The following is a 9,980-nucleotide window of genomic DNA, read 5'->3' as shown; positions in this document are numbered from 1 at the left end:
CAACTACTGTCATATTCTCTTCAATGGGCATTTGCTACTAATTCGGTCTCCTCTGTGAATCTGTATCTCTTCACGTTGGGGGAACCACTCCCTTTCTCAATCTAAGCCATTCAGCGAGACTTTCCCTTGAGCTGGTGTGTACTAGGATTGATCAATTAGAATGTTCCATATCCCTGGCCACAATAACTAGTTTGGGGATGAGAACCAAGTCCGGCCAGCAAGATCCATCCAAGGGATTTTGCTGGAGCTGTTGGGAAATAGATGTTCTCTTTTCTCTGGGATGATTTCCCAATGATAGAAAATTCATGGAAGGGCACCTGGGGGCTCAGTGGGCTTAAGTGTCCAGTTTCAGCCCAGGTCATGATCTCACAGTTTGTGGGGTAGAGCCCTGCATTGGGCTGTGTGCTGACAGCTCAGAGCCTGGAGCCTCCTGAGGATTCTGTGCTTCCCTCACTCTCTGCCCCTCCCTTCCCACCCATGCTTTGTTTCTCTCTGACTTTCAAAAATAAATAAAACATTAAAAAATATTAAAAAGAAAATTCATGGAGCCAAGGAGCTGGCTAAGCATAAAGCCAACCCACAGGGAAGCAAAACCAAGAGATGCAAGGGACAAGAGAGAGAGATAGGCAGATTCCTGACAATATTGGCTGAGTACCTGGACCCAGACAGGTCTGCAGCAAGTTCTACCTCTTGATTTTCAATTACATAAGACATTTTTTCTTCTTCTTTGCTTAAGTGTATGCGAATAGATTTCTGTCATTCACCAAAACCACAACACAAAAAGTCTTGATCTCTCCATCTTTGTATTCTTCATACAACCTATTATATCACTTTTTACATTATAGGACCTCAAAAATGTTCCTTTAGATGGAATCTAACTCCCTTGAGAAATGGGTAGCATCAAACTAGAGGAAAGCAGAAAAAAATGCAGATGAAGTATAGAGGGAGAACCCAAAGGCCAAGGGTGCAGGAGTCACTATAAAAATAAAGACCCCTGGGGAATGGGTTAAGTGAGATTAATAGGACTCCAGGGCTGGTGAAGAGGATGTTCAGAGCAGAGTGGGGCAGAAAAAGGAAGTGTAGCAATGATTATTGCCCATTCTGAATCGGGGATCTGTCAGGGAAGCACAGTCAGTAGGATGCATGAATAAATTCTACAATCGTCAGTGATTGGGATGGGAGTAGTTAGTTGCACCATCAGCGTGGTGCAGGCGAAGGAATGCAGCTCAGTTACGCCCCCTCTGGGCAACTGTGATACAGCAGCCAGAAGATCCACAGCCAGGCCTCAACTCTGCCCCTGACTAGGATGGCAATTTTCAAATTATTTAATTTGCTGAATTTCTACTTCATTATCTCCAAAATACAGATGAAGATCCCTCTTTCTCAGGCTGGTGGTGAGGTCTAAATGAGATAACATTTGTGAACACGCCTAGCAGTGTCTACCAAAAAGGAGATGCTGCGATCCTTTGGGGAAAGAGGCAGAACATACAGAAGTACCCAAACTCAGTGAAAATCCTTAAGTATTTAAAGGCATCAGATACCATGCTAGGTTCTGGGGAGGCCAAAAAATATATAAGACAGTCCCTTCTCTCAAGGCACAGACAAGTAAGTACCTTAATGAAAACACCCTTTGATAACTGGTTTAACAGAAAGAGAAACAAACTGGAACGCAGGGAAGACAGAGATTCACTCTGCCTTTAAAGGTCAGAAAAGGCTTAATTAACTCAGGCTTTGGAATTCAAGAAGGCTTCAAAGACAACGAGGCATTTAGATGGAGTGTCGAAGAATCAATAGGAATTTTCAAGAATTAAAAAAAAAGGTAACGTAAAAAGAAGAGGAAGTTATTTCCTCTTAGAAAATTTTCCTTTAGAAAATTTCTAAAGTCTCTTTCAAACCAAAACCACTACGGTTCTGGTAAAGAGTTTATAAATAAGCATAGGTGGAGATGTCCAACGTGATTAGCTATCAGGAAAATGGGGAAATTAAAACCACAACTATCAGAATAAGTAAAATGAATAAAATGACAACACTAGGGGCGCCTGGGTGGCTCAGTCGACTGAGTGTCCAATTCCGGCTCAGGTCATAATCTCACAGTTCACAAGTTTGAGCCCCGCATCGGGCTCTGTGCTGACAGCTCAGAGCCTAGAGCCAACTTCAGATTCTGAAGTGTGTGCCCCTCTCTCTCTGTCCCTCCACGGCTTGCACTCTGTCTCTCTCTCTCTCTCTCAAAAATAAATTAAAAAAAAAAAAAGTTTAAAAAAATGACAACACTAAATACTGGTCAGGATGTGGAGAAACTGGATCTTTCCTACACTGCTGGTGAGAATGTAAAATACTACAGCCACTTTGGAAAAGAATTTAGTAATTTCTTACAAAATTAAATATACGAATCCCATACGACCTAGCAAATTGCACTCTTGGGCATCTATCCCAGAGAAATGGAAACTGACGCTCTTGACAAAAAAAAAAAAAAAAAAAAAAAAAAAAAAGAAGCTATACAGAAATGTTCTTAGCAGCTTTACTTGCAGTAGCCCCAAACAGGAATTAGTCCAGATGTCCTTCAATGGGCCAACAGTTAAACATACGTTTCTGTTTGGTACAAACATAGGTTTGGTACATCCAAACCGTGGAATAGAATGCAATAAAAATAAGAAGCTACGAATAAACACAGCTTAGATGACTCTGAGGAAAATTATGCCAAGTGGGGAAAAAACCTAATCCCCCAAGGCTATATGCTGTTTGATTCTCTTTGTAGAACATTTCTTAAATGACAAAATTTTAGAAATGGAGTTGGGAGTAGTGGTTACCAGAGGATAAGAGAGGAAGGGGGCAAAAGGGAGATGGGATCCTTGTGGTGATGGATCTGTTCTGTACTTTGTGGTGGTGGAGACATGAACCTACACACGTAATGAAAATGGATAGAAATAAATACACACATACACATAAATGAGTACAAATAAAATTGGGAAAATCTGAATAAATGTGGTAGGTTGGTAACGTGTACAAAGATCGCTCTGTATTATTTCTTACGACTGCCTGTGAATCAACAATTATCTCAATAAAAATCTCACTTAAAAAAGCCACCATGGTTCTGTATTATAAACTAGCTGAGGCTAGTAACATAATTTAAACAGAATTTTAGTTATTTTTATCCTCTATGGATTTATTGAGCCCATAATTGCAAACGCAGCTTAATATTTGCCATTAATGGAATTTCTTTTCCTGTGTCAGCTCACCCCAGCTCAGGTCAACCCTCCTTCCTTTGGCCTCCACCATGCATTGTATTCTACCTTTGTTCTAGTAACTCTGCACTGATTAAGGTCCCTTTTCATCATACGCTATGGCATGGCATATGTGTTCACTAGAACACATTTGTCACCTCATGGGCACAAAGTTGCCATGTGTTCCCCGGCTTCCCTGACAGTTAGGTAGGACTTTGTGACTCAGTTCTGATCAACAGAATGTGGGCAGAGGTGATATATGTCCCTCCCCGTCCTGACCTGTAAGTTCCTCTGTGATTCCATATAGCGGTCCAGCAGAGGACCTCACAGCCCCAGGAGACAGCAAGCGCTTGAGGGGAGAAGCCTGCCACTGACAACACAGAAGGCAACTCCCTGTTAAGAAGTGAATTTACATTGTGTTAAGCCATTGAGCATTGGGTGTTTGTCTATCAGAGCACATAATGTTATTCACCCGAACCAATAAATATGCTTGTCTTTACACTAGACTTGGGGCTCCTTGAGAGCAAGAGCTTTGTTCGGTTCACTTCACATTTCTGGAGCCTCGTACAGTGACTGACACAGGGGAGCTGCTCATACATGTTGGCTGACCATCATGCCCCCCCTCAGTGACGGACTTTTACCTCGCCTGCTATTTCACTGTCTTTGACACACCTGTTCTCGTCCTTGAATGCGGTAGGAAAGCCTGCGATCTCATCCCAAGTTCAAAATCTTCCTAGTGGCCTTAAGCAGAAGCAGAGCTCAGAGAAGCACAGGTACAAATTACTACTCAGTTACTTCACTTCTTCCTACTCTTAAGTACGTCTGTACTTTTCTTTATTTTGTGAGTTAAAAGCACATTTGGTTTATCAGAACCTTACTGATTTGAATGTAATTTATCCTTACACTTGATGTTTCACTAAATAAATGTTTCTCTAAAAATTTAACAGCAAAAAGCTCTAGTGAGAGCTCACATTTAGACATATTCCTTATTTTTTAGAAAAATACCACAAGACACTTACTACTGCACTATGAAATTGTATAAATAATTAAAATCAAACCTCACATATCAAAATAAATGACCTAAATACTTTTCATGATATATTATTCTTTTACTTTGTGGTTTGGCTTGCTTACAGGATAATTTGCAAAACTTCACTCATCAAAAATAGTTCGCCAGGTCTTTTGAGTGAATTGATGACTTTGGAATTCTGGAGTTTTACTCAGTAAGAGACTAACATATTTTCTTTGTACCTTACCTAAGTATGCACATGCATATTTTCAAATCTCAAGGGGAAAATATGACTAATTTGTTTAATTCGTGCTTTTATAAATACATACTTTCCCTTAAACCAGTCTGTGTACCATTTCATATCCCCTCATAACAATATTGCAGTAATATTTTGATTGCTGTGGAGAGCTACACTATTCACAGGGGTAGCTATACCATCACAGTCTTTAACACTTATAAAGGCCTTCTGGTCCAATACCTTTTGCAGAAAAAGAAACCATCCCCCAGAGGCCATATGGCTGAAGAAGCTCCCATTCTTCTGCTTCTGATAAGCAGAAGAGCCACCTCAAGAACCCATGCCTCTAACTCTGGCCAATGATGCCTTGGAATTCTAGAAGTCATCTTCGATGTTGATGGTAAGATCTTGTAAGCTAAAATATGAGTTTTGCTAAGAATAAATCACGTGCCTTTATTCTTGTGATTTAAGAACTCATATATAATTACATATGAGATGAGTTGGATGCCAACTGACTGGGCTATAGTTTCTTAATATTTAATTCAACATTTATTAATTTAAATTGCGTGGGGCTTTCTTTGGAGAGAACTTTTTCTTCCAGCTCCAAAGTTTTTTTTTAAGCCCCTCAAAAGCATACAGACCTATTCAGAGTTTCAACCATCACTATCATCTTTTTTTTTTACTTTTATATGGCTTGTGTTTTTACCTCGAACTCTCTAATCCATGTGAAAGTGATTTTGTTCTATGATAATAAGTAAAAACTAAAATTTCTGTTTTTCCATTTAACTAATCTTCATGCCTTCCCCACTTATCTGTGATGCCTTTTAGATAATGGGTCTATTTTTGAGTAATTTATTCAATGTTGTTGGGTAGGTTTTTATATTAGCATAGTATCTGTCAAGACAGACCAGCAACCTCCAGATAGCAACTGTTTAACCAATCCTGAGCTCTATTTCTCACTGAAGTTATGTGTCCAGTGGGGTCAGTAGGGGGCTCTGTTTATCACCATCTCTCAGGAATCCCCGCTGTCCAAGGACCCATTTCCAAGTGCTTCTAGGATGGGGGAAGCCATGCTGGTGTCCACCCAAATGCATATCCCTTCTGCTCTGAACTTTTTTCCGTCAGTAAATTTTGCAGATTTTTTTTTTATTATGGGCTGTACAATTATCTTGGCAAAAATTTTCTTCACAAAAAGGTTTTAATGATTTATTATATTTTTATTATCTATGCAGGTTTTCTATGACCATATATGGTTTTGACCATATATGGTTTGTTTCCCCAAATCATCATACGTCTCATCATACATCTCATTTAGACTCCAATTATTAATATAAAATTGTACATAGTGTGCTCTTGCGAGGAGTTATTATCACTTTTTTCTTATTTCTAATTTCGTATATTTTATCTCTTCAATTATTCAGTAGCTTTACTAAGTGTTTATCTGGTTCATTGAGGTTCTTAAAAAGAAACCAGTTCTTAGATTCATTTTCTAATTATGCTTTTAATTTTGCTATTTTCATCGTTTTGCTTTCCTGTCAGGTTTTCTTTTCTTTCTTTTAACTGTTGAGTTCAGTGATTGAATGATTTACATTCTCTCTCTTTTAAAGCTAATATGTTTCTGAGCACATCCGTAGATACACCACACATTTTGATATATAATAATATTTTCATGTTTACACGTTTGACATAATCTATAACTTCATTCTTGATTTCTATATTAACCAACTTACTAGGAAAGCAGTTTTCTTAACTTTTAAGGGCCTGAATATCTCTATTTAAAATTTTTTCAATAGAATGTATTGCTTGTTATATTATGGTGAGAGAATGTGGTCTGAGAACCTTATAAATCATAGTTTCCAAGTTCTCTAAAATTTTACTAAGGGCACAAGTGCACACACGCATACACATGTGTATATACTTGATATTTACCTAGTAACGAAGCATGTTCTTTACCTAGTGACTAAGGATTCTAGGGCGCATCAGTTCACAGTTCAACTCCGGATGTACCGAATACCGGAAGTAACAGTATACGCAAAGAGGAGCTGCTTCTATTTTGGCCAACGGGGAAACGTCCTAACCAGTAAATGGCAGCTGCCCGGTTACCTGCTCTAACCTCTTCACCCAAGAGGCAGTCTGAAGAAAAGGGTCAACATTGTCCCTCCATCCCACTCACCAGCCAGCCGTGCTGTTCACGTTCAAAGTGCACGTGTGAGCTACGGCTGGATTCTCCAAACCCGTGTCTTCAAACCACAGATGGCAAGACTCGCCTCCCTCCTGGACTCTGCCATATGGTTGAGTGTGCGTTTTCATTTTCAGGAGTATTCAAGCCTTTCAAAGTTTTCATCTTCGTTCCCTTTAATATACTTTAAATTTTTACTAAAATGTATGCATCTTAAGCCATTTTCCCTTGTTTGAAGCCAATCAACAGTCACTTTCTTCTGCAGCTTTCCCTGTCTGTGCATCTCAGTCCCCCGTGACACACTGTGGAAGCTTCTAAGAGACTATGTTTTCTAAATGATATTGAGCTCCCTATCTGGGCATTTTCATGGGAAGCTGGGAAAGGTCATATCAGGGATTGTTTTTTTGCCTGTTACCAACTTGCTCCTGACATGTGCTGGTTTTTAAAAGTCAACATATGGAACAAATCCAGTAAGTCATGCAGACTTTGCTCCTGTACCTGCACTTCCAAATTTTCACAGCTAAGAGGAGTAATTACACAAATAAACAAAATATGTCTAGGGTTTTGCACATGATCAGAAACACTGCGTAGCCTTTACATGATGCTTGACACTTTCCCCTTAGTAAAATTCAGGACCTGGATGAAAAGAGACAGTGCAATACTCAGTATTAGAGGTGAAAACCAAGTGTTCATGGGAAGTCAAGCTCTGGTGCTGTAGACTTACCGGAAGATAGTTAAATTAATTGTTAAAATTAATAATTTTAATTATACGTTACTTAAAAACGTAAAAAGCAACTGGCAAAATATATGCCTGTTTAAGTAGCCTTTATTTTGAATGTTAAACCAATCATACTTCTCATGTAAATGATTACATTACTATATATGGCATTAGTTCCACTTGTTAAAATCTTACTCAAGTGACATTATCTGGATTTTTTAAAAATGTTTTTTAATGTTTATTCATTTTTGAGAGACAGAAAGACAAAGTGCGAGCAGGGGAGGGGCAGAGAGAGAGGGAGACACAGAATCCAAGGCAAGCTCCAGGCTCTGAGCTGCCAGCACAGGGCCTGACACAGGGCTCGAACTCGTGAACCATGAGATCATGACCCGAGCAAAAGTAGGAGGCTTGGCCAACTGAGCCAACCAGGTGCCCCTGGAATATTTTTAACACATACTAGTGTCTGAATAACTTCTAATTAATGTACACATAACTCCTTAGTAAAAGTAGGAATTGGACACCTGGGTGGCTCAGTCAGTTAAGCGTCCGACTTCAGCTCAGGTCATGATCTTGCAGTCTGTGAGTTCGAGACCTACGTCAGTCTCTGTGCTGACAGCTCAGAGCCTGGAGCCTGCTTCGGATTCTGTGTCTCCCTCGCTCTCTGCCCCTCTTCCATTAGCACTCCGTCTCTCTCACTCAAAAATAAATAAACATTAAAAAGAATTTTTTTTTAAGTAGGACTATTTCACAATTCAGTCGTATGCCTGTAATTTTCAAAGTGTAGTAGAGGAATGAGGACCACACCTTTTTTTTAAATTCAAAATAAAAACCTGCTCAAAGTCCCACAAGATAGCACTACTTGATTCAATCATAGTTCCTAGATGGCCCTGAAATTTCCTATCTACAAAGGATGGTAGAAAATGGAAAAATAAAAAAAGGTGAACTGGACCACACAATTTTAGACGTCACTACAGTTCTCAAGAGGATATAAGTCTCAAGAGGATATTGATAAGAAACAACATGCTTAAATTTTTGCTCTTTTGGTAACATTTTGTCTCTTGTGTTTTATTCTCAAGTACACAAAGCCTCCTGCAGCACCTGCCACATGCAAAGTAGGTACCAGGGCTTTGGTCTAAAGAAACATGGGTAAGACTTTTGTCTGCCGTTTAGCACTGAGAGTAGACACAAACACAAACACAAACAACTCCAAGACAAGGTGACAAATGATACAATAGAGGAACCTTAAAGTTTCTGTGAAACTGCAAGAAAAGGAGAGAGAAATTCCATCTCTGTGACCTGAGAAAAGAAATAAGGGTTTCAATCAGGGCTGGAAGGATGGGAGGACTGTAGAGGGCGCACAACTTCATGCCAATATTGTCAAGTATAAAATGCCTCTACCAAGACCATGAGGCAGGGCTGCAAAGGACTCCCAAGTGGCCCACCTTGCAAGAGTCCTGGATTTTTGGCCAACCACTCTCCACCACACGGTTCAATCCATTGGCCCTGCCCTTCCCTGGAAAACGTGCAGTTAACGTTGACTCTGCTTCACTCAGCGATTCCCAGAAGACCGAAAAGCACAGTTGGCTTCCAACAAACGGTGTCAGCTTTATAGAAAACCGTGCATATTGGAGAAGCTCTGCCCCCACCGCAACAGCTGTCCCAACAATAACCAGGCTTTCCTGTCCTTCAAAGACAAGCGATCACTCTGCTTACTTTCTATATAGGATAAAATGCCATACAGATCAAATGCTTTACAGATCAAATGACATCAAGCACGCGTAAGAGCTTTTCAAACCATAAAACCCCACATAAATGTCAGGTGCTGATATTACCATAATAATCCTGGGTGGAAAAGGAAACATAGTAAGAGAGGAAGTAGGGAGGCGCTTCTCACCTTCACCCTGAGCTCCCATTTGATTCCTGGGTCTAAGGGAGAAGAAATATCTTAATGACCTGATGTCTTTCCATTTCCCTGCCACCCCCTTGAAGACACCTACATTTATTGAGAAGAGTAGGTGAGCCTTTGACTCCTTGGAAAATTTGCAAATTTTGAAATACAAGAGTGTTTCTCAAACTTTAACTGTTCACATCGAACTTCATGATTTCTGCTACAGCCTCAGACAGCCTATAACATTTACTGAACTTTCTTTGCATTAACTCCTTTTTTTTAAAGCATATTTATTGAAAGATGAAATTTTATGTTCCCAACATAAATGGAAAAATAGTACTGCTGGTTGTAAATATAAGGTAGCTGTATAGTATGAACAATGAAAACAAACAAACAAAAAAGTTATAAAACTCTCCGGAGGTGAGGTTGCTTAGCAAAGGCTGTATGAATGTAGCCACATGCAGCCAGGTGGAACCAGCAGAGAAATGACCCAGACAACCCACAGAATCATGAGAAATAATAAATTCCTGCTCATTTAAACACTAAATTTGGGAGTAGTTTCAAAGCCAAACTGAATCATTCAATGGCATCTCTTCTTACACTTTAACATACATACAGATCATTTGGAGATTTCATTAAAAGGCAAATTTCAATTCCAAAGTTCTGGGTAAGGCTTAAGAGTCTGCAGTTCTTACCAAGAAAAGGTGATACCACTGCCATTAGCTTGTGG

The 9,980-nt window shown here is 39.6% G+C and overlaps 1 long non-coding RNA gene across 1 annotated transcript; it reads left to right on the top strand.

The window, feature by feature from the left end:
- Positions 1–3,742: 3,742 nt before the first annotated feature.
- Positions 3,743–6,808, top strand: LOC122231032. Its single transcript, XR_006208141.1, has 3 exons — positions 3,743–3,994; positions 4,718–4,865; positions 6,423–6,808. It is a non-coding gene; the product is annotated as an uncharacterized LOC122231032 (long non-coding RNA).
- The last annotated feature ends 3,172 nt before the right edge of the window (positions 6,809–9,980 follow it).

This window comes from Panthera tigris, chromosome A1, assembly GCF_018350195.1.
Source record: "Panthera tigris isolate Pti1 chromosome A1, P.tigris_Pti1_mat1.1, whole genome shotgun sequence".
In the NCBI taxonomy this organism is placed as follows: domain Eukaryota; kingdom Metazoa; phylum Chordata; class Mammalia; order Carnivora; family Felidae; genus Panthera; species Panthera tigris.
Note: the sequence above shows the minus strand (reverse complement) of the source record. Positions and strands in the feature narration are given on the sequence as shown.